At 41.9% G+C, this 24,054-nt stretch overlaps 1 protein-coding gene across 2 annotated transcripts in view; it reads right to left on the bottom strand.

Annotated features, from left to right (window-relative positions):
- Positions 1-12,232, bottom strand: part of KLHL8 (kelch like family member 8) — a 35,372-nt gene extending 23,140 nt beyond the window's left edge. The window contains exon 1 of one of the 2 annotated variants that reach the window (XM_069485527.1): positions 11,769-12,232. The gene's annotated coding sequence lies outside the window, so the exon portion shown is untranslated. The remainder of the gene's footprint in view (positions 1-11,768) is intronic. The other variant, XM_069485528.1, reaches the window with a different exon arrangement.
- Positions 12,233-24,054: the final 11,822 nt, after the last annotated feature.

The raw sequence follows: 24,054 nt of genomic DNA, 5'->3' as shown, positions 1-24,054 counted from the left end.
AATATTTTGAGAATAAGAGATACTGTATGGCCAGGCATAGGAACTGGTGCATTGTTATAAAGAGCTTATTACATTTTCACATAGAATTTATTAGTATTTACATATAAAATCAAACTTACATCATCAAAGCATATTTGATAAATATCCACACCATCAATAGTTCTACAATTCTACCTTGGTAAGAGCAACAAAGAGTTTTAAGTTAAAACACATATTTTACCACTTACTGGCTGTGTCATTTCTGTGAAGGCTTTACTAATGCTCAGTTTCTTCATCTATAAACAGGGATACCTATCTACCTTATAACACTTGACAGAGAATTACATCAAATACAGTAATGGGCTTATAAGTGCTTATGAAACTATAAACCATGTTGCAAATATTGGTATTATCAGAGAGTGGAAAGCTCTGCTTATTATGCAGTTTCAGAAAATTATAAACACCTTGACTTTAGCTGTATTAGTTTCTTTAGTCTCATCGTTTCCAGCTTTTGACAAGAACCAGTATAGTCAATGTAAGGTTACAGACTATAGTTATTAATATCGTTTTTAAGTTTCTGTGGCAGACACACACAACAGTGACCCCCAGTGAATCATGTCTTCATATAATCCCCTTGTGTGCAGGAAGAACCTGTGACTTGCTTCAAGGATCAACAGGATGTGGGAAAGTGAAGGGCTGCCACTTTCTTGATTATGTTATATCACACTGTGTGAACAGACTGGAGTGAGAGGCTCCCCTGCAGGCCTTGAAAACCAAACTACCACGGAGAAAGCCCCACAGCAGGGAACCACAGGCAATCCCTAGGAACTGGGGGAGGCCTCCACCTAACAGTGAAAAGACAGTCACACAGCTGCAAGGAAATGAACTCTGCCATTGATCTGAACGAGCATGGAAGCAGATTTTTCCACAGTTGAGCCTCCACACAACCATGCGGCCTGGCCAACTCCTTGACGGAAGCTTTGTGAGATCCCAAGCGGAAGACCCAACTAAGCTATGCCCAGACTCCTGACCCACAGAATCTATGAGATAATAAACGTTATTTTAAGCTGCTAAATTTGTGGTAATTTGTTACATACATTAGAAAACGAATAAGACATCTTCTGTCAGGTTTAAAATTTTATCTGAGGAAAGCATCTGCAGATATTTTATCAGGCAACCACCTTAACGTCTCTTCTAAGCTCACATTCCTGCTGCAAAACCAACAAAGAACAGATGGGACAAACAGAAAACAAACAGCATATACAGCTGCTGTTTCAAGGATCCAAAACCTTTTCTGTAAAAGGACACAGAGTAAATATTTTTGGCTTTGTGGGCCAGATAGTCCCTATGACAACTACTTAACTCTGCCATTGTAGCACAAAAACAGCCATAGACAAATAGTAAATGAATGAGCACAGGAGTATTCCAGTAATATTTTATTTATAGAAAGCACTTCGTGGGTGTGATTTAGTCCCTGGCCATAGTTTGACAACCCCTGAGCAAGATGGTTGATTTAAATCCAAGTATACCAACAATCACATTAAATATAAATGGACTAAACACCTCCAATTAAAGGGAGAGACTCAGGAATACTATTCAGCAGTAACAAGGACAAGCTACTGAAACATGCAACATGAATGGATTGCAAAGAAATTATGCTGAATGAAAAAAACTATACTGCATGATTTCATTTATAGTATATAATATTCTTGAGCTAGCAAAATTATAGAACAGAAAAACAGATTATTGGTTGCCAGAGGTTAGGGAAGAATAAGAGAAGACAAGTGGCTGTGACTATAAATGAGCAGCACAAGAGATACGTGTGATGGGACCGTACTGTATCGTGACTGTAGTGGTGATCACATGAATCTACACGGGATAACACACACAAGCCAGTACATGTAAAACAGGTGAAATCTAAATAATGTAAACAGAACGTATCAATGTCAATTTCCTAGTACTGAAGTTATGCAGGATGTTACCATTGAGGAAAACTGAGTAAAGGGTACACAAGATCTACTGCTTTTTTACAACTGCAAGTGAATCTACAATTATGTCAAATAAAGACTTAACCCAATTACAAGCTGCATATAAGAAAATACCTATTTTAAGCATAAAGACATCAATAGGTCAAAGTAAATGGACAGAAAAAAGATACACCATGCTAACAGTAATTAAACTAAAGAATAATGTTTTAAAACCCAAAGTATATTATCAAACAACACAGAATCTGGAGTAAATAAAATTGCCAGTGATAAAAAGACAACACATAATAACTGGATATGACATGCAAAAGACCCTTACTTTACACCACATAGAACAATTAGCTAAAAATGAATTAAAGACCTAAATGTCGCCCTGAAACCGTAAAACTACTAAGAGGAAAAACAAAGGAGAAAAAAGCTTCATGACATTGGACTTGGCAATGATTTCTTGAATATGACACAAGCAACAAACGCAAAAACAGATAAATGAGACTACATCAAACTTTAAAAATGTCTGTGCAGCAAAGGAAACAATTAGAGTGAAAAGGCAACCTACAGAATGGGCTCAAGCAATCTTCCCACCTCAGCCTCCCAAGTAGCTGGGACTACATGCGTGCAGCTAATTTTTTTTTTTTATATTCTGTACAGACAGGGTCTCCCTATGTTGCCAGGCTCACTTCAGCAATCTCTTGTTATCTATATATGTAATAAAACAGGAAGACAAAAGCAGGAAAAGAATATTTACTCTAATAGATTTCACTCTGCCTAAGGAACTCAGTAGACTTTGGGACTTACAAAGACTGTATATTAGTGAAAATGTAATTCAGCCTAAACTCCACAATTTAAATACCCAGAAATTTTTTTTTAAATATCTACGATTCTGACTCTTACGGAGTAAAAAAATGATACTCTCCCTACCCCCAAATATCCAATTATATTACCAGATTAAAAACACCAAAAAGAGAGAGAGAGACAGAGGGGGAGAGAGACAGACAGAGAGAGATGGTCCCTGGAAGTCCACTTCTGTCGCATCCTGGCATGTTCTAACAATGAAGCAAACAGGAAGTTAAGGACATTTTCTGCCCCTCCAAGTGCCAGTAAAGTCTTATCAATCAACAAAATAGAAAGTTCTAAAGAAAAAGTATTTCAAACAGAAGCAGATAAGTCTTACAGTCCAATACAGAGAATACAAAACAAATGTATTTTTTTACATGCAAACATAATTTACAATAAATTACAGAAAACAGGACCAACAGAAAGAGTATAAAAAGACTCCTATGCTAAACCAGCCTACCTCATTCTCCTTTTCTCTAACTTCCTTAGTACTTATAATCTCTATCACATTTTGCCATGTAATATATATGCAGATTACTGCAGAATACTGTACTAACTCATATTATACTGTATTATCCTCACAACTAACCTCTCTGAAGCAAAGAGTGACTGTGAAACAAGATGGTAAACCCCACCTCATTGTGTATAGAGCAAAACCTAACGGTATGTAATTCTCCACAGGCTCCAGGCTATTTCACACCTCTCTGCCCTCTCTCAGGCTACCCTCTCTTTGTGAATGCCCTTTGCCACCACCCCTTCCTAATGCTCTTACTCGCCTTTTAAGACTCAGCACAGGTTCATCTGCTCAAGGAGGCCATCCCTAAAAATCTCCCTTATTCCTAGCCTGGATTAGGCGTACCTCCTCTGTGCTCCCATAATAATCTGATCTTATTTTTTTTTTCACTGCCCTTATAAAGTGAATTATATCATATTCAACTTTCAGTCAAATTTAAAATACTTACAATTGCCAATTCACTACTAGTCTTTCCAGTAACACTATATAAGCCCCTCAAATACAGGCACCTTCTCTTCACTGCTATCGTTCCCATATTGAGCAAACACATAGCAGAGGGAAATTAAAATTAAATTAAAAATATTTGGGGGGCTGGGCGCAGTGGCTCATGCCTGTAATTCTAACACTCTGGGAGGCCAAGGTAGAAGGATTGCTTGAGGCCAGACCTTAGAGACCAGCCCAGGCAACAGAGTGAGACCCTGGCTCAAGTCTCAAAAAAAAAAAAAAATTTTTTTTTTTTTTTTAGAATGAACAGGTTATGAACACTAGAGATTATTTTTCTACTACCTAAAACAATATATGCTTAAATTATTCTAACTAAAATAACACTGTGCACTCTAGCTATAGTCTTTCAATCACATATAAATATTTTTAACATATTTATTTCAAATTTTGAATCATTTTACTTCAAAGGTAGTCTTAAATTTTCCATTTTTAGTTTAAGTCAGAAAAAAGTAGGCTATAATCATTATTTCCTTTTTTATTTACAAAAGCCAAGAGTAGAAATTTTAAATTTTGAATTAAACAGTTCAAAAGAAAATATGCCAATAATTAAAGGAGAATCTGCTGCTTTGATAAAGAGGATAATTAATACCTTCAATAATTCCTACTCAGTCAAGGTATACAGGACTTCCAACAATTTACTACTGTGACTTTTATGTTTTGTTTTGGGTTTTTTTTAGAGACAGTGTCTTGCTCTGTCACCCAGGCTAGAGTGCCCTGGCGTCAGCCTTGCTCACAGGAACCTCAAACTCCTGGGCTCAAGCAATCCTCCTGCCTCAGCCTCTCGAGTAGCTGGGACTACAGACATGCGCCACCACAATCGGCTAATTTTTTCTATTTTTAGTAGAGATGGGTCTCACTCTTGCTCAGGCTAGTCTCGAACTCCTGACCTCCAGTGATCCTACCTCCTCGAGTGCTAGGATTACAGGCATGAGCCACATTCCCTGGCCACTACCGTGACTTTTAAAAAATGTTTTTCTTAGCATTAGCATGTAGTGTCATGTGCCACACAATGACATTTCGGTCAGTGACAGACTACACATATGACAATGGTCCCATAAGGTAACACCACCATATTTTTACCTTTTCCATATTTACATACATTTAGATACACAAATACTTCCATGGTCTACAGTATTCAGTACAGAAACATGCAGTACAGGTAGCCCAGAAGCTACAGGCTATACACCACGGCCTAGGTGTGCAGTAGTCTACACACCATTGTCAACTGAAGAATGACAAGGTTCATAAATTTGAAAAGGAGAAATTCATTTCCCATCAAGAGTTGCAGCCTACAGATGGCCATCTTGCAGGCTGGGAAGCAGATCCTTGGGCAGAAGCTGAGCAAGCACTCTGAGCAGGGCTAAATGGAACAGGAATTTACGCTCGGTGGGGTGGCCGAATGTACGTATTTAATAAGCTACAGGAGTCATGAATATTTATAAAGGAGAAATATGCACATGCGCAATTGCGCTGCACAGTGGCGGGAGCATGATCCGAGGGTGGAGTTTTCGACCCTCTGACGTCAAAAGGCGAAAGAGAGGACACACAAACTAGTGGTTAAGAGCAGAGACTCCAGCCTGAACAAGAGCAAGACCCCGTCTCCAGTAAGAAAGAGGTCAGCCCGGCATGGGGGCGCCTGCCTGTAGCCCTAGCCACTAGGGAGGCTGAGGCAGGAGGATCATTTGAGCCCAGTGTAAGGTTTTTTGGATTGGCCGGCGCCAGAGAAAGACGAGTAGAGTTGAAAGGGCTAAGTAAAGAGGCTTTATTGGGGCGCTCCTGGGTGAGGGTAACGAGTCCCAAGAGAGGGCCCCGGGCGAGATTTTCGGGTCCCAGGAGAGAGAGAGAGAGAGAGAGAGAGAGAGAGACACACCCAAAAAGTCGCATCGCCCAGAAGTCTGAGTGGGTTTATATATGTTTTTAGGGCTGGGGGTAGGGGTTTCTTTGGCAGGAAGATTTATGGTGGGGAGAGCAAGGAATTGTCCTTTGTAGTTTTAGGGCGGGTATTGAGAAATAGGAGGGGCCGGTGGTATGTGTGGACTCCAGGAAGGGAGACTCCTATCAGGGGAGCCATCCAGGTGTGGTCGTCCTGTAACTTAGCTGGGCTCTGCAGGCATTGTCCTTGGCAGGTCGTGGGCTGCTTCTTTTTCCATTAGGGAGGGGAGGGGCGCCCGCCACCAGCCTTACACCCAGGAATTTGAGGTTGCAGTGAGCTATGACGATGCCACTGCACTCTAGCCAGAGTGACAGAGTGAGACTCTGTCTCAAAAAGAAAAAAAAAAAAAGCAGAGACTTTAAATCTAGACAGTTTTGGGATTCTATATTAGCTGTGTACCCTTGGGCAAGTCACTTAAAATTACTCTGAGTCTCAGCTTTAAGGTTGTTATGAAGGTTCAATGAAGTCATTTATATGAAGTATTTAGCTCTGTATCTAGTACACAGTAAGCATTCACTAAACAGATGTTTCTACTCTTATAAATTATGTGATCCTGAGTCCTCGATGTGGAACACAATCCTCTAACCAACTTATTTCTTTTTCCAGAAAAGAAATAAAGTAGGCTTTATAATGCTCCACATGAAGATGAAATTATCAGGAACCCACTATAGCAAAAGATGAAGACTGCCTTATATCATCCTGAGTCTTCCGTTTTTCTTTTTTAAATGAGAACAGCTAGCATTAATCAGGCACTTACTATCTACTTACTGGTTGCATGACCTTGGTTAAGTTACATAACCTTTCATCAGCTTCAGTTTCTTCATCTCTAAACATGAGGAAGATAACAGTACCAACCTCACAGGACTGTCATAAGGCTTACATGAGTTAATAAATTGGCCCATAGCTATATGTATATGTAACTGCTATCATGAGTTAAATACCTTACATGTATTCATTTCAATCCCTCAGGATAACCCCAAGAGGTACTATTCCTATTATTTACAGTTGTGGATTATAAGGCTCAGAGAAGTTAAGATACCTACTCAAGGTCTCATAGCTATTAAGTGGTAATGTCTGGGATTCAATATAGGCTTGCCTGACTTCAAAGCCCAAGCTCTTATCTCTAGGCCAAAGATGGCACAAATGGTGCATCTCTGTATGAGGGTGCCTGTGGATAAATTACTTAATGAGAACTAAAATAGTGGTATTAATTGTATTCTCCCCATACAAGAAATGTTTTGAGGATTTTTTTTTTTTTTTAAAGTTCAGGAGTAATGGCCGGGCGCGGTGGCTCACGCCTGTAATCCTAGCACTCTGGGAGGCCGAGGTGGGCGGATCGTTTCAGCTCAGGAGTTTGAGACCAGCCTGAGCAAGAGCGAGACCCCGACCCCATCTCTACTAAAAATAGAAAGAAATTATATGGACAGCTAAAAATACATATAGAAAAAATTAGCCGGGCATGGTGGCGCATGCCTGTAGTCCCAGCTACTCGGGAGGCTGAGACAGGAGGATCGCTTGAGCTCAGGAGTTTGAGGTTGCTGTGAGCTAGGCTGATGCCACGGCACTCACTCTAGCCTGGGCAACAGAGTGAGACTCTGTCTCAAAAAAAAAAAAAAAAAAAAAAAAATAAAGTTCAGGAGTAGGAGAATACCCATAAAAATCACTGATCTTATTAAGATGATAGTATTCCCATAGGTAAAATTTTTGCTGAAATGATTCCCCTTTGTTTTCCATATCCAATTAATTTAATTCAAACTTTCATTAGTAAAGAAAGTTAAGCAACCCTCTGCATTAAAATAACTAAAGATCCAGTATAGTGATTTATCTTTTATACATGAAGTACTCCGCAAACACTGGCATTCATCTCTAATTGATCTTTGAGGTATATACACACCTCTAAGACTTTTACAAAGTGCAAGCACATTTCTGCTACTTTATTCTATAAATTCTCTAGCATTGATTTAGAACCTTGACTTTTGAAAAGCATTCGGATTTCAAATGAAAATACTGATCAACATCAGAGGGGGGGAAGATCTAAAGGAAAAAAACAACATTATTCAATGGACAGATTCATTCATTCGTAAGTTTGTATAGCATCACCTGATCTACCTTTTACTCTCCATGCTTTGTAACTGCTACTGGTAAGTAACTGATCCAGAAACAGAAGTTGGCTTCACAACACAAAGCCTTATAACCCAGCAACCTGTCACTACACAAGGAAAACAGGGCAGTAACATATAGCTTGTTTTCATACTCTAAGAATGAACTCAGATCAGTTGAGCCCAGGCATTCATGACCAGCCTGGGTGATATATACAGCAAGACCCTGTCTCAACAAAAAGAAAAAGAATGAATGAATTCAAACTTAGAATTATATCCAATTCAGAAATTCCAAAAATGTAAATAAGATTAATTTTCAATGTTATAAATTAAAATCACAAATTATAATCTAATCTACGTATGCAACTTATAAGTTCCTTGAAAACATAGATATCCATGTTCTTTCCAAACCAACAATACTGAAAGTCAAAGTGATCATCAATTAGGATTTAATATGACTATGATATATAAGATATATTATACAACAGACACACTACATAAATATCATCATCTAGTTTGGAAGATAAAATACTTAGTTTCTTTTAGCGTTTGGTGTTTTGTTAAGAAAAAAACAATGTCCAAATTTTAAAATAAAAGAGCCAAATTATCTTGTAGCATCTTAAATAATATTCTGACATGGTGGATTGTATGAATGCCATTTTCTACCGTCCATTCTATTGCCCATCAAGGCTGGGGGGAAGGGAGGAGTGGACAGTATCTGCCTAAGGATAATGGATCAATCAGTGTTGTCTCGTCCAGGTAGAAGCAGCAGCACTATTACTCATATGAAGTTAGTGTATCTTAAATACCAATTTCTCGTTCTGGAAGAAAAACAGGCATTCAGCACTTCAAAACTCTTTCCTTTCCCCAAAAAGCTAATTTTAAAAATAACCTCTAAAATCTCTATTAAAGAAACCTGCCTAGATCATTGAAGCTAGTGATTTTTCGAACTTTCAGGGGTCATGAGCCCCTTCTGAACATCTGTTGAAAGCTATGGGTCTTCTCCCCTGAAAAGTACAAATACACGGGGCTAGAAAAACATCAGGCACACTCACAGATGTGGGTTAAGAATCAGAGAGATGAAGTAGAAAATGTCCCAAGGTCCCTCCAACCCTCTCCCATAGTCCTACCTCTGACTCACAAAAACCAACTGAATCATTCATAACCAAAAAATATACACTTGTACAGCCAACTCTTAAAAAAAAAAGTTGACAGTATCTACATAAGCACTATTCACCAGAAAATAAATTGCACTGGCAGCATTTTAAAAAATAGCATGTGACTAGTGATATCACTGAATAGTATAGTGGATTACAGTTTGTAAAATGCTTTCACATACAATAAACATTCATCCTCACAACAATTCTGGAAAGATGGAAGCATGTATTATTTTTATCCCTCTCCCACAGCTAAGGAAACAGAGGATCAGAAAATAGCTTGCCACGCTCACACAGCCAATGAGTGGAGAGCTGGGATTCTAATCCAGAACTGCATAGTTCCAGAAGCAAGCTCAGTTCATTACTATAATCTAACGCTTCCACAGAAGCCCCTCAGAAGAGAGAAAACAGATTTCTTTCAAAAAGTCCAATGGGTCACATTTTATTGTAGATATATCTTGACAACTATAAATAAAATTTAACGTATTTAAAATGTTTCCTTTCCTCTTGCTTCATTGATTAACATAAAACATTTTTTTTCCCCCAGAAAAGACACAGTCAAGCTAACAAGTATTCGGGTTTCTGTTATTCTATGAAACATTTCTTCTCCCTCATCTATTTAGTTCTTAATATACAAAAATAAATGATTCTTTGTTGCAAATTCAAATATAAGAAACCAGAAGTTTAAACATCCAATTTTTAAAACACAAAAGCTATCTGAAATTGATTTTTAAGATGTTTATTTCCTTTAGTCTTTTTTTAATGATAATACGCACTTCAATTCTTTACAACTCTCAAAAGTTCTTGATAAAACAAAAAGGTCATTTGTCAAAACCCATAGACTGCACAACTCAAGAGTGAACCCTAAGGTAAACTATGGTCGTTGGGCAATAATGATATGTCAATATAGGTTCAGCAATTGCAACAAACGTACCACCCTGGTGAGGGATTTTGATGGTGGGGAAGCCTGCATTTCTGCAGGGGCAGAGGGTAGTGGGAAATCTCTATACCTTCCCTCAATTTTGCTGTGAACTTAAAACTGCTCTAAAAAATAAACTATTTTTTTTAAGTGGGTGGGATCAAAATTTATTTACCTCATTTTCTTCTTAATAAATGAGGAAACATTGTTTTTTTGTTTTTGAGACAGGGTCTTGCTCTGTCTCCTGAGCTATAGAGTGCAGTGGGTGATCATAGCTCACTGCAACCTCAAACTCTTGGGTTCCAACAATTCTCCTGCCTCAGCTTCCCAAGTAGCTGGGACTACAGGTGCAAACTACCACACTCATCTACTTTTTCTATTTTTTGTAGAGCCGGTGTCTTGATCTTGCTCAGGCCAGTCTCAAATTCCTGGCCTCAAGCACTCATTCCACCTCAGCCTTCCAAAGTGCTAGGATTACAGGTGTGAGCCACTTGGCCCGGTGAAAATACTGGTTTTAAAAAATTACTCTCACTGACTGTGAACTGAGTTTCTTGTCAGGATGCAGAACTTGTAATTATTACAGAATATAGCATCTTAAAAAACAAATTATTACAGAATATAGCATCTTAAAAAACAGTAACAGAAGTCTAATCAAATGGTTAAAAAGTCAGCAGCTTTAAGTGCACATATGTAGTTGAATACGGTAGCTTGAGACATATTTTATATGTATGTATATGCAATTGGTGAGTTAACAGCAATGTATAGAATGACTAAAAGTTGGAAGTGGGTCAGTTTGACTGACAAACTGCCAGGAGGAAGTAGGAGGAAAAGCAGCAGCTAATGCTAAAGCCACCTCCAAGGAGCTTTCCAGGCGCTGGCAGCATTAGCCGCGGCCCTCTGCTTACCCAAGTGCACCTTTTGGCAGGGCCAGGACTCGAGGGAGGTTCAGGCAGAGGATTTCCTCATAGAGAGATAATGAAGAACACCCAGAGCCTAACAATCATCAATTTATACAGGAGAAAAACAATGCAAAGGAAAACACGTGCAGCCAGTACTCAAAACACTTGGCCAATGCAGGTTCTAAGGACCCCTTTCTCAAAGTATCCTCCCAAAGTGGCAACAGTAGCTTAGGATAGAGTCAAAAATGACGTTATGCAATTCAAACAGATTAAAAGGAATACTGAAAAAAAAGTTGAGTGTTCTACGAAAAGTCACCCGATAAACACTGCCAAGAGGGAAGAATGCAAAAGCCAGAGCGCGCCCAAACGCTAGGACGATGCAAGTCCGGTAAAGGACGAGGCGCGGGCTAGAAAATGCCAACTATTCCCAAGCGTCCTCCCTGGAGAAACCAGCAAGCTCAGTAAGCCCAGAACTTAATGGAAGGCGCAGGGAGCTGTCATCCGTGGCAGTAAAACAACTCCACCGTGCGGCTGCTTGTTTTGAAAGAGGCTGCAGTTTCTGGTGTCACACCAGGAGGCACCCTCGGACACGGTCTGCAGCACCGCGCCAGGGAAGGTACCCCCGGCCCGGCCAGCAAGCCCCGAGTAAGGGCAAGTCCCGGACAGGCACGCAGCCCCCAGGAGGGCAAGTCCCGGACGAGTAGCGCTGCCCTCGCCCCGGGGCAGGCAGCGACCCGGGCAGGCAGCGACCCGGGCGGGCAGGTCCCGGGCAGGCAGGCGGGTAACCCCTGGGTGGGCTGCGAGTACCCCCGAGGCGCGGCCGCAGATGGCCCCCTGGCCTCGCCCCCGCAGGCCGGGATCCTGGGGGCGTCCGGCCGCCCTCCCCGGCCCCGACCCCGCGCCAGCCGCACCGCGCCCGCTCCCTCCCCGGACCCCGCGAAGCACCTGCCTCTCTCTTCTCCGCGAGGCTGGGAGGAGGGCACCGAGGAGCCGCTGGCGAGGCGGACAGAGCCCGACGCCGGGGCTCCTCTCGGACAACAGGACCCTGCGCCCACGGAGGCGACAGAAGCTGTGCCGGGGAGCGACGGGGGCGGGATCCGGGCCCCAAACGCGCTCAGCTGCGGAGTTTGCGTGGCCGCACGAGGGCTCGAGTTTCCGCGCGCCGGGGGCGCCAGCTCGGGCGGCGCTGCGTCTCGGGCCGGGCTGCGGGAGGCGCTGGCGTGAGCAGACGGCACCGCACACAGGAAGAGGGGCGCGAGCGCAGCCGAGCGTCCGCTTACCTCGACACCCGTTCCTCCGCTCGCTTCTTCCCGATGGCGCCAAGAACGCAGCCACACCGCCCGGGCTCCCGAAGCCCCGGCGCCTCCCCGCGGCCCCCGGAGGCGCCGTGCTAGCCCCGCGCGCGCGCACCCGCGGACGCGCGCCCTCCCGCGCGGCCCCGCCGAGCCCCGGCCGGCGCCGGGCGTCCTCTCACCTCAGCCCCGCGAGCCGCGGCCGCGGGGGGGGCGGGGCGAGGGGCGCGCGCCGGGCCCCGCGCGCAGCACTCTGGGAATTGTAGTTTTCGGTCCTTCCTCCCGGAGTCCCGCCCGCGTCCTCGCCACCGCGGCTCCCGCGCGGGCGGCCGCGTCCTCAGGGGTCTGGGCCGTGCTGCCCTGCCGGGTGAAGCCAGACGAGGGCCTCGTGGACGTCCTTGAGGGAGATTTTTAAATAGGACACCGCATAAATACCTCTGGAGTTATCCATTACTTCACTTCCGTGGCGCTACAAAATTTAGTTTCTTTGTCCACTAAGTCCCTCCTGCGCTTGTGAGTGTTCCCATGGTTTATGTCCTTAAAAAAAAGAAGAGAGGAAAAGCTTGAATTTATTCCCATGTCACTTTCCCTACATGCTCTACAAAGGGTATACAAAACAACTTGTGTTTATAACTACATACTCACAAGTTTATAAACCTAAGAAAGCTGCTAAAAGCCATTGCAAATAAAAATGATGCTGGAATAAACCAACTTTTCTATACTATCAATAAAGTGGAATGTGGGAGGGGAGAGATCAAGAGGGAGCAAAGAAACATATAAAAACTCCAAAATGACTATTTGAATTTGAAATTCCATTGCTAGAAAAAAAAAATCACTTTCTTTTTACGTAGAAATAGAAATAATTCTTAATATTTCAAAATATTTTTCTTCAGAGCGTTAGTATTTTGCATATTTAATGCAAATGCCCTTGGAAAAATAGAGCAAGATCAGTTTTAAAGAAATGTGCAATGAAGAAAAGTCATAAAATTTGTCTGGAACACCTAATTGCTGGAGCGCAGAAACTGATAACTCAAAATATGGTGCGTAGACGTCCTTCAGGGTCTCTCTGACCTTCCCCACTCCTATCTCTAAGTCCTGTCTCTCCCAAAGCACAGGGTGAAGTTGTTCTCTGAAGTTCCCTTATCCACCTAGAAACCAGACCTGCCAAAGAAGAACACAATTGCCTTCCCTGAGTTTTCATTAACTTAACTCGTACTGCGGGAAGAAAGACTGAAGTCCGTCAACACACCTGGACAAAGTTTTGTCACAAACCATCGTCTGCTGTGGGCCCAACATACTTTGTCCCAGGCCACTGTATGTTCTCCAAATCCATTCATTTTCCCCTAAAAATCATTTCCTAGCCCTTAAATCGCCACACTTCTCCCATCTCCCCTTCCACTATGACGGGAAAATATAAACATCTGTACCGTATTGGGTAATCATTCTCCTGTGATTGGTGATTCCCTGGTGTTACGCATGTGAAAATAAATTGTGTATGTCCTTTCCTCTATTAATCTGCCATCTGTCAGTTGCTTTTTCCAGCAAACCTTCATAGGGCAAAGGGGAAGCTTTCCCTTTGCCTCTACATAATGCAATACATATTTAATAAGACCATATGCTAAGAAAAAATTCTTATAGTTTAAACTTTTTAATCAGGTGTGAAATATCTCCTAAAAATGCTTATAGAGCAGAATTACACTTTTTTCTCTGCTAATTGACATATACAAAACAATAGACTACTTGTAGTTACAAATCGAAGAAATATACACAATATTTCAATATTATTATCATTTATTCAGTCAAGAATATTTGTTGAGCACCTACTACATGTCAGACACTGAGCTATGAACTGGGAAACATACAACAACCAAAACTGAATGGTCCCTGCCTTCATGGAGATTTAACACCTAGTTAGGGAGAGAACTAAACAGACAACAGGTGACGAAAAGGTATGCATGGTGTGGCCAAGCTTGTGGGGAGCACCTAAGATACACCAAATCTAGACCTTTTTGTTGGGGTAGAGGAGTCAGGCAAAAATTCTAAAAATTAAATGAAATGTTCAAACCAAATAGCAATAAACTGGGGGAAAAGATCTTCCCCTTAAAAGTGGTATATCCGTAACAATACTCTCAAATAATTATTTTAAAAATATATACAGTATCTTACACAACAAGACATATGTCAACTAAAATAAAAGAACACACATTCCCTGAATCTGACAGAGTATCTTCTTAGCTTTTACTCATTCCTTCTTAGCTCCATTTGAGGATAAACAAGACTAGCCCATAATAAGTAAGGATCTTAGAGACTCTTTCCCTTCCCTAACATGCCATAAATTAAAACTGGAAAGGATCTGACAACATCTGGTTGGCTCATTGCCTGATTGTACGTTAGTCAGAATGAACTGCAATATTTTAACTTCATTCAACATTTGCATTTTAAGTCTCTATCTCTAATCCTGGAATAAAAGGCTTTATAATCTCCAAAAGAATTTCAGATGTGGACCGCAGAAGGATTTGGAAAGATTAATGAAGAGGGCAATTTTATCTTCATTTGCTAGAGAAGCAAAGCTTACAGCCAGAGGGTAGGCCCTTAAAGAGAGAACAGCTGAGAATCTTTGCTTATGAATTGTCCTTTAAAACCCTGAACACCACCAGCAAGACCACCACCTCCCTGGCCAGGTCAGGGATACTGGCTTGCTGTTACATTTCATCCCACCCCTCAACTCCTGTCTTGTCACCCTCCTCCACAGCCAACTTTTACTCTGGTGTTTCAGTGTCCCTTAACAGTCACTTCCCACCTTCTGCTCCAAGACACCCTGGATGGCTACATTTTCTGGCCTTGGGCCAGTGGCCCATCTTGTGTTATTTTAGTAAATGAATGACAGTTCTTCCATCCACTACCCATGTGATCAATCTGACATTGATATCTGAAACCTTGGCTGACCTTTTTTCACTCTCTTCTCTGAAATATTTGAAGTTTTCTGATTTATCTCTGGGTTTTTGTACTTGCTGTTCCTTCTGCCTCTTTGCCTGGCTAACTTCTACTCACCATCCAGTTTCCGCTTAGACACCATTTGAATCGGGAAGCCTCTCTGGGTTACAGAACCCCTCCGCAATATCTAGGTTAATGCCTCCTAGGTACGTTCGCATTGCAACTTATTTTTGCCCCTGAGGAAGCACTTAGTGAACATTTTCATTAGTTATATGTCTGTTTCATTCATCTGAAATCTCCTTACATAGAAAATAAGAGCACAGTACTTGATACACAGGTGCTTAATAAATACTTGGGCTATAAATGAATGCATATCAACTTTGTGCAGTAAAGAAGGATTCAGCAAATATTTTCTGTCAAGGGCCACTTAGTAAATAGTTTAGGGTTTGGGGCCACAAGGTCTCTGTTGCAACTACTGAACTCTGCTTCCTACAGGACAATAGCCAGTTCTCACTGGTGGCCCCCGTATATCTATATAAGATAGAATTTGAGTTAAAAATTTGAATGAACAGAGTGAGGGGTGCAGCTCTGGACTAGAAGACATTACTGGAAGATATATTTACATAGTAGGCACGCTGCTATTTTTCCACTGACTATTTTGGGTAGTTTGGGGGTGGGTCTGTAGGTGGAGCTAAAACAGAAAGCATCCTTGGTATGGCCACTGCTAGTTCGGTTTTATGCACTAAATTTCTTTTTTTTTTTTTTTAATTACTAGTATTGATAAGTTTTAAAAACTTGTTATTAATCTGGGTGTTTTTTTTTTTTTTTCACCTTTAGCATTTCACTTTTGTTACTCCTTCTTGCCCAAGTCAACTCCCTTTCCCTTTCCCATGAACCTGCCTGGGTAGGGTCGGAGTTCTCAGACTGTGTATGTTGGAAACTGGCATTCTCTCTGGAGCAATATGGGAAATGACAGAATGAGAGCAATTTTTACCTCCATCCCTACCATATTCATGAATTGTGAATTTAGTTACCAGAAACACACATGGAGAGAAACTTTTTTCAATAACTATTTTTGAAATATGTGCAATATACTTCTGAGCAAAATTATATCCATATGTATGGTAGGAACTGGCACAGGGAAGCAAATGTAATTGTATTTCAATTCTGGTATGTATTCCAAATGTATGATCTCTATGAAAAAGTACTTCTTTCATTAAGCTGTAGCTCTATATTACATTAACTTTCTGATATAATGTTCACATTCTCATAATGGAATCTCTCTCTGAAAAGTTTATTTTTTGAATTATTTTTTAAAATTAAAATAAATGCAACATGGCAGACAATGCTAGCTGCTTAAACAGCATCTTCTTGTCTTCTTCCTTAGGAAGAGAACTCCAGTATTTTTGGAGGGATGACTATGTGCCCAGCTGAAAGATTTTTTTTTTCAGCCTCTCTTACAGTTAGACTAAGTTCTAGCCATGATATATAAGTGCAAGTGTTACATGGGGCTTTGGGATTAGCTGCTTAAAGCGAACTGATCCAGTTGGGAAGTATCTCTCTTATCCTTATTCTCTCTTCCTGAAAATGATGGCTTGAGTTTTAGTAGCCATCTTGGACTATAAAGTTATTTGACTTTGGAAGTTATGTATAGGATGGTGGAGGAATGATAGAAGGAACCGGAGTCCCTTATGACCATTGAACCATCATTTCAGCCCTGGATTGCCTACCTTTGTGTGATGAAAATAAACTTTTATCTTGGTTAAGCCATTGTGTTTAGGGCTTTTTTGTTTTATACAGCCAGACCTAACCCCTGATTTAAGAGCATACAGAGGTGCACAGGTAATAACATATGTAATGGAGCATCTATTGCATATTAAGTTATGGTAAATTATGCAACCCTCTAGATTCTTTGCCACATGACATAAACCTCACCTGCTGATCTCTGGGGAGGGGAGGAGATTGGAGTTTGAGTTCAATCACAGGACCAATGATTCAATCAATCATGCCTACACAATGAAACCTCAATAAAACCTCTGGACATCAAAGCTCAGTGGAACTTCCTGGCTGTTGGACACATTGGTGTGCCAGGAAGGGTGACACATCCTGACTCCTTTCAGGCATGGAAATTCTGCATTTGGGACCCTCTCAGACCTCACCCTTGGTGACTTTTCATTTAGCTGGTCCTGATTTTATCTATAATAACAAAACAGTAATCATAAATACAGTGCTTTCCTGAGTCCTGTAAGTCTGATGAATTATTGAACCTGTGGGGGCCATCGGATCATCTCAATTTGTAGCCAGTTGGCCAGAGGTGCAGGGGGCCTGGGAAGTCCCAACCTTGCTGCTGGCATCTGAAGTGAAGGCAGTTTTCCTGGGGACTGTGCCCTTAACCTGTTGGAGTCTGCACTAACTTTGGGTGGTTAGTGTTAGATTGCATTGCAGTATTGTACCCGAGTCATGGTGTTTACCAAAACAGTCTCACTAAAGGCCCTGGGGCATTGGAAGTTCCACTTGCAAAAAGAATAATATTTGCATCTGATACAATGTGGCTGCTTCCAAATTGCTAAGTGGCCTGTCCAGGCTTTCTTTCCTTTTTAATTAGCAATTTAGGACTATTCTTTTACTGGGTCAGTAGAGAAAAAAGGTACAATGGTCACGGGCAGTGAAGAGATTAGCTGATGAAAACTACTGATACAGAGAGAAACTAAGGCACAGTAATCAGGGTATGTGAATCTAGTTCACTAGAGCTTGAGCATTTTGCATAGAAGTTTTAAGATGATACTTTGAGGTTATCATGTTGCAATCTTTTGTAAATGATGTATTTGTTTCCCCTAAATGGTTGCCAGAGGTCAGAAAGCCGCAATCTAGAACTTGTGCACCCATAATCCTTACACAGATGGCGGGGAAAGCAGCTCGAATTCTCAGATCCACTCTCTAAGTGATTCCCCTTGGGAGTTTGTAAGCCAACACTAAAAAGGGGAAATTGCTAAAGTTGCATTTCCTTTTCAAAGAAACAGAACCAGAAGAAAAACTTTCAGCCTCTTTCCTCACAGGCAAAACTGGATGATTTAGAATAAAATGGCCTGTTGTTCAGTTCAGCCTATTTGGACGGTTTCAGGTGCTCCTTTTATCATCAGCTGAGACTTCAGTTACAGAAGCGCAGAGGGTAATTGATAGATGCCTGCCTGGGAGAGGTACCGCACAGAGACTCTTCCATGCTCACAGCTGTGGAGCAGAGAACGGATGAGGCCAAGGAGGGCTCTGATGGTCCACGGGCAAGTGGACATTTACACGTAAATCAGGACTTCTAAAACTTCACTCAGAATGTTGACCTCAAATCTGGAAAACCATTCTTCTTTAGGAAAAGGTCAAAGAGCAATGTCCATCCTCCCACCCCCACCCCCACTTTGCAACATGAACCTTTTCCTCAAGTTCTGCCAAACATCTCACTCTTCCCTCATGGAGTCCATTCCCACCTGCCAGTCAGGGCACTGATGGAAAACCTGTGGCACACTCTGGCAATCTGAGGAAAGTGTAACAGTGACGGGGACAGAGTCTAGGGAAAGCTACAAGGAGTGGTGTGGTACCCCAGAACCTGGAGCGGAGAGAAACTGTGTAGACGGCCTCCCAAAAAGGCCTTAACTAAGGGGAAACAGCTAACCCGTGTCAACCCTGCAGGAGGGGAACTGACATAGTAATACACCAGTCTCCCTCTCCTCCTTCCCTTTGACCTCTTCATGTGACATCTCCACCCCCAAATACAGCTGTTGAAAGCCAGAGGACAAAAAAAAAATAATATGCTAATTTTGCCCATAAAGCCTAGCTTTTCTGGCACCGATCAGGGTAGAAAAGGGTGAAGAGAGATCTGGAGAAACCAACAGAGCTAAGACTGTGACATTTTTGCTCACGCTGGGCTTGTCACCTAGATCACCTCGTTTCCAACTGTCATGTCATCCTCCGGTCTGGTCTAGGCGTGTGAGCTACTTTTAAACATGGAAATGCCTCTCTCCTCACTTAGCATGTTTATCTGTATCACTCACATGGATGCTTAACTAATCGATACACCCTTTATTGCCACCTAAATGCTTCACGTGTATATAAGTATCCCATTATATCATAAGCTCTGGGGATGACAATTTAAGAGTTACATCTCTTTTCTGTTTCCACAGCATCTAACACAGTGTTCAGCACACACCAGTTGAACTGAATTGTAATCTCCTTAATTCTCTCCCTCTTTTTATCCCCACTCCCTACCTGCTCCAGGCAGGCTTAGATTTTCATATTATGAAAAAAAAAGAATCATTTAAAATCAGTAGTAGAAAGAATAAGAAGGCTAGGTGTGAGGATTTTTACACATCTGCAACTCTTCACCGGAGCGGTTTTTTTTTGTTGTTGTTTGTTTGTTTTTTGTTTGTTTGTTTTTGTTTTTTTTTTTTCTCACTTCCTGGTTAGCCCAAAGGCAGGGGAAGTTAGAACGGCTGAAGTTCATTGTCTCTCCCCTCCCCCAAAGCAGCTTTCAACCAGGGACTGAAGGGAGTTGGTGACTAAAAATCGCAGCCACCTCACCTGCCTACCTGCTGGGGGGTATCTCTGAGGTACTTTTGACACTGTTTGCCCCCCTGCATAATCTGCATGAGAACGCACCCTTCATTGGCTCCCTTCCCTCTCCTTCCCACTTCCCCTCTCCCCTACTAGTGCCTCTCAGGATCCTTTTCCAAGTAAAATACTCTGACTTAAATCCTTACCTTTGAGTTTGCTTATACGGTAACCCAACCTAAGACAGGCAGCTGCTGAGTGCCAGCCTTTTCCTCAAAGTGCCACTCACGGAGGAATGGCAGTGGGGAAGAACGGTGTGATAACACCAGGAATATTCAACCTGCTTGTGGCAGGAATGCACAAGGATGTGCTTTGCTTGATGTGATTTTTGTGTCCCAGTGTTTTCCTTTCCTTGCTATCCACGATATCTAAATATATTTTTTTATTTCAATAGATTTAGGGAGTACAAGTTTTTTTGTTTGCTGTTTTTTTTGTTACACAGATGAATCGTATAATGCTGAAGTCAGGGCTTTCGGTGTGCCCATCACCAGAACAGTGTACATTTCTATCCCTCACTGCCCTCTCGGTTTCCCCCTTCTTAGTTTTCAGTGTCCATAATACCACTTTATGACCATATCTACCCCTCGTTTAGCTCCCACTTGTAAGTGAGAGCATGTAGTATTTGCTTTTCCATTCCTAAGATACTTCACTTGGGATAATGGTCTCCAGTTCCATCCAAGTTGATACAAAAGACGTTATTTCATTCCTTTTTTTGGCTGAGTAGTACTCCACTGTGTGTGTGTGTTTGTGTGTGTGTTTGTGTGTCTGTGTGTGTATATATTGTGTGTGTGTGCGTACATATACCACATTTTCTTTATCCACTCATCCACTCATCGGTTGATGGGCACTCAGGTTGATTTTATACTTAAATTTTTAGTCTGCCTAGAATTGATTTTTATAAATGACACTTTTATCATGTTGCCATTTGTGCCTACAAAACAGCCAGCCCATAGAAGATATTCAATAAATATTTTTCGGCCGGGCGCGGTGGCTCACGCCTGTAATCCTAGCACTCTGGGAGGCCGAGGTGGGCGGATCGTTTGAGCTCAGGAGTTCGAGACCAGCCTGAGCAATGAGCGAGACCCCACCTCTACTAAAAATAGAAAGAAATTATATGGACAGCTAAAAATATATATAGAAAAAATTAGCCGGGCATGGTGGCACATGCCTGTAGTCCCAGCTACTCGGGAGGCTGAGGCAGGAGGATCGCTTGAGCTCAGGAGTTTGAGGTTGCTGTGAGCTAGGCTGACGCCACGGCACTCACTCTAGCCTGGGCAACAGAGTGAGACTCTGTCTCAAAAAAAAATAAATAAATAAATAAATAAATATTTTTCCATCTCCTTTTCTCATTCTTTGATGATTTCTTTTAAGCAATAATTTTTAAAAACTAATTTTAAATGAAATGTATCTTTTAGAAGCAATCTACCATGCATGCTTTGTCATTATTTAGATATTTCATAAACTACCCAAAACACAGGCAAGCCAACAATTTGCCACAATCAGCATTCAATTCTTGGGTGAATCTCTATCTTTAGAGTAGAATGAGTTCTGGGTCCATACTTAAAATACAACCATGAGCTGCATAGTAACTTTTCAGTCAGTGAAAGCCCATATAAACGATGCAGGTCCCATAAGATTATGATGGAGCTGAAAAGTTCCTGTCACCCAGTGATGTTATGGCTGTCATAATGTCCTAGTGCAATGCATTGCTCACGTTTGTGGTGATGCCGGGGTAAACAAACCAGCGCTGCCAGTTGAATGAAAGTATAACACATACCATTATGTACAGTACACCATTCTTGATGACAATAAACAACTATGTTACTGGTTTATGTTATTTACTATATCATACTTTTTATTGTTATTTTAGAGTGTATTCTTTCTATTTACCAAAAAAAGTTAACTGTAAAACAGCCGCAGGGAGGTCCTTCACTAGGTATTCTAGAAGAAGGCATTGTCATGTAGGAGGTGACAGCTCCATGGGCGCTGTTGCCCTGAAGACCTTCCAGGGGGACAAGATGTGGAGGTGGGAGCCAGTAATATTGGTCATGATGTTGTATAGGCCTAGGCTAATGTGTGATTTGTCCTTTTTTGAAAAAGAAAGTTTAAAAAGTAAAAAAAAAAATAGAAGAGAAAAAAGCTTATAGAATAAGGATATAAAGAAAGAAAATATTTTTGTACAGCCGTACAAATGTGTTTTAAGATATTACTATAAAAGAGTTCAAAACTTAGAAAAATAACAAGTGTATAAAGCAAAGAAGTTACAGTAAGTTAATTTATTGTTGAAGAAAAAAATATTTTTTTTTTTTTTGTTGAGACAGAGTCTCACTTTGTTGCCCAGGCTAGAGTGAGTGCCGTGGCGTCAGCCTAGCTCACAGCAACCTCAAACTCCTGAGCTCAAGCGATCCTCCTGTCTCAGCCTCCCGAGTAGCTGGGACTACAGGCATGTGCCACCATGCCCGGCTAATTTTTTCTATATAGATTTTTAGTTGTCCATATAATTTCTTTCTATTTTTAGTAGAGACGGGGTCTCGCTCTTGCTCAGGCTGGTCTCGAACTCCTGACCTCAAGCGATCCACCCGCCTCGGCCTCCCAGAGAGCTAGGATTACAGGCGTGAGCCACCGCGCCCGGCCAAAAATATTTTTATAACTTCAGTGTAGCCTAAGTGTACAGTGTTTGGAACTCACCACTCACTCACTGACTCACCCAGAGCAACTTCCAGTCCTGCAAGCTCCATTCATGCTAAGTGCCCCACAGAGGTGTGCCACTGCTTTTATCTTTTATACTGTACTTTTACTGTACCTTTTATATGTTTATTTATGTTTAGCTACATAAATAGTTACCATTGTGTTACAGCTGCCGACAGCATTCAGTAGAGTAACATACCGTACAGGTCTGCGGACCAGGGTCAATAGGCTCCATCGTATGGCCTAGGCGTGTACAGCCCGGACCATCTCAGTGTGTGTAAACACACGCTATGCTTTTCACACAGCAACGAACTCACCTGACGACGCACTGCTCAGAACGCATTCCTGTTGTTCAGAGATGCATGACCGTATTTGAGCTGCCAAATGAAGAAAGTACAACATGCTCCTGTGTCATCATTTGAGACGAACTGGATAAACTATACCTTGGGGGGCGGGGGCGGGGAAAGCACAGTGGTTATGATTTAATCCTCACCTAGCATGATCTCTAACTACAGCAAAACAAGCATTAAAAATGATGCTTGGTATTTCACATAGTATATTTAAACATGACCTTACTTGCTGAATATGGAGAGAGGTGATAAAATGCAGAGTCTCTGTCTTCAGGTTGCTCAAACCCTACCAGTTCCTAATGTACCCCCAGGGGGAAACAGGACCTTTCAAAGACTCGGGCCAATGAAGAATTAGGCGGAAATTTGGCTTTGGTGCAGGTGGAGCAAGGAGGAAGTGAAAGCACCGTAGGAATCGCTGTAACACGCTCGGAGCGCCCTCTGCTGGAACCTAGTGGCAAAGGAGCAGCAGTGACCGGAGCCCTCTGCCCTGGAGGTGGCAGAATAGAAACAAAAGGAAGAAATAACTCTGAAAGTTAGCTTTGACACCAGGTTAAAGGGGAAGTTTTAAACAACAGTAGTCTTTATTCTAGGGGTTTTATGTAAGGTTTGTGGCTTTTCCTTCTACTTTAGGAATAGTTGCCTAATACTAGGAAAAAGCGTGAATGTGTTTTCTTAATAGACACCTCAAGGGAAGCAAGGCATCACGTCACTTTAGAACACTGATGACTGAACGTTCAATTACAGCCCAGACTTAGTCACTGTGCAACTTTTGTAAAGTCATTTACCTTCTCTGTACTGTGTCCAATCTTGAAGTGAAGATGACAGGCCAGGCGCAGTGGCTCACGACTCTAATCCCAGCACTTTGAGAGGCCGAGGAGAGAGGATCACTTGAGCCCAGGAGTTTGAGACCCACCTGGGCAATATAGTGAGACCCCGTCTCAAAAAAAAAAATGAAAATTAAAAATTAGCCAGGCAGGGGGCATGCGCCTGCAGCTCTAGGTACTCAAGAGGCTGAAGGCAGGAGCATCACTTGAGCCCAGGAGTTTGAGGCTGCTGTGAACTACGTTGATGCCGCTGCATTCTAGCCGCTGCAACAGAGCGAGATCTCGGCTCTAAAAAAATTAAAATAATTTTTTAAAAAGTGAAGATGACGATAATCCCAAACTCTTTCATAATGGGAAAGTAAACAAGAAGATAATAGTTATGAAAACAAACTTCCCAAGTGCCACACATCTTTCTCATGGCTAAAATCCCAGAACTGGCCGATAGCCGTGTTCCCAGATGAACGCAGTGTTGAGGCTCAAGCCTGGTGTCAGGGCCTGGTGACAAAGCGGTGAATTAAAGCATGCTCTTCATCCTCCCAGAACT

Source organism: Eulemur rufifrons, chromosome 13, assembly GCF_041146395.1.
Source record: "Eulemur rufifrons isolate Redbay chromosome 13, OSU_ERuf_1, whole genome shotgun sequence".
NCBI lineage: Eukaryota > Metazoa > Chordata > Mammalia > Primates > Lemuridae > Eulemur > Eulemur rufifrons.
This window is presented reverse-complemented; position numbering and strand designations above follow the sequence as displayed.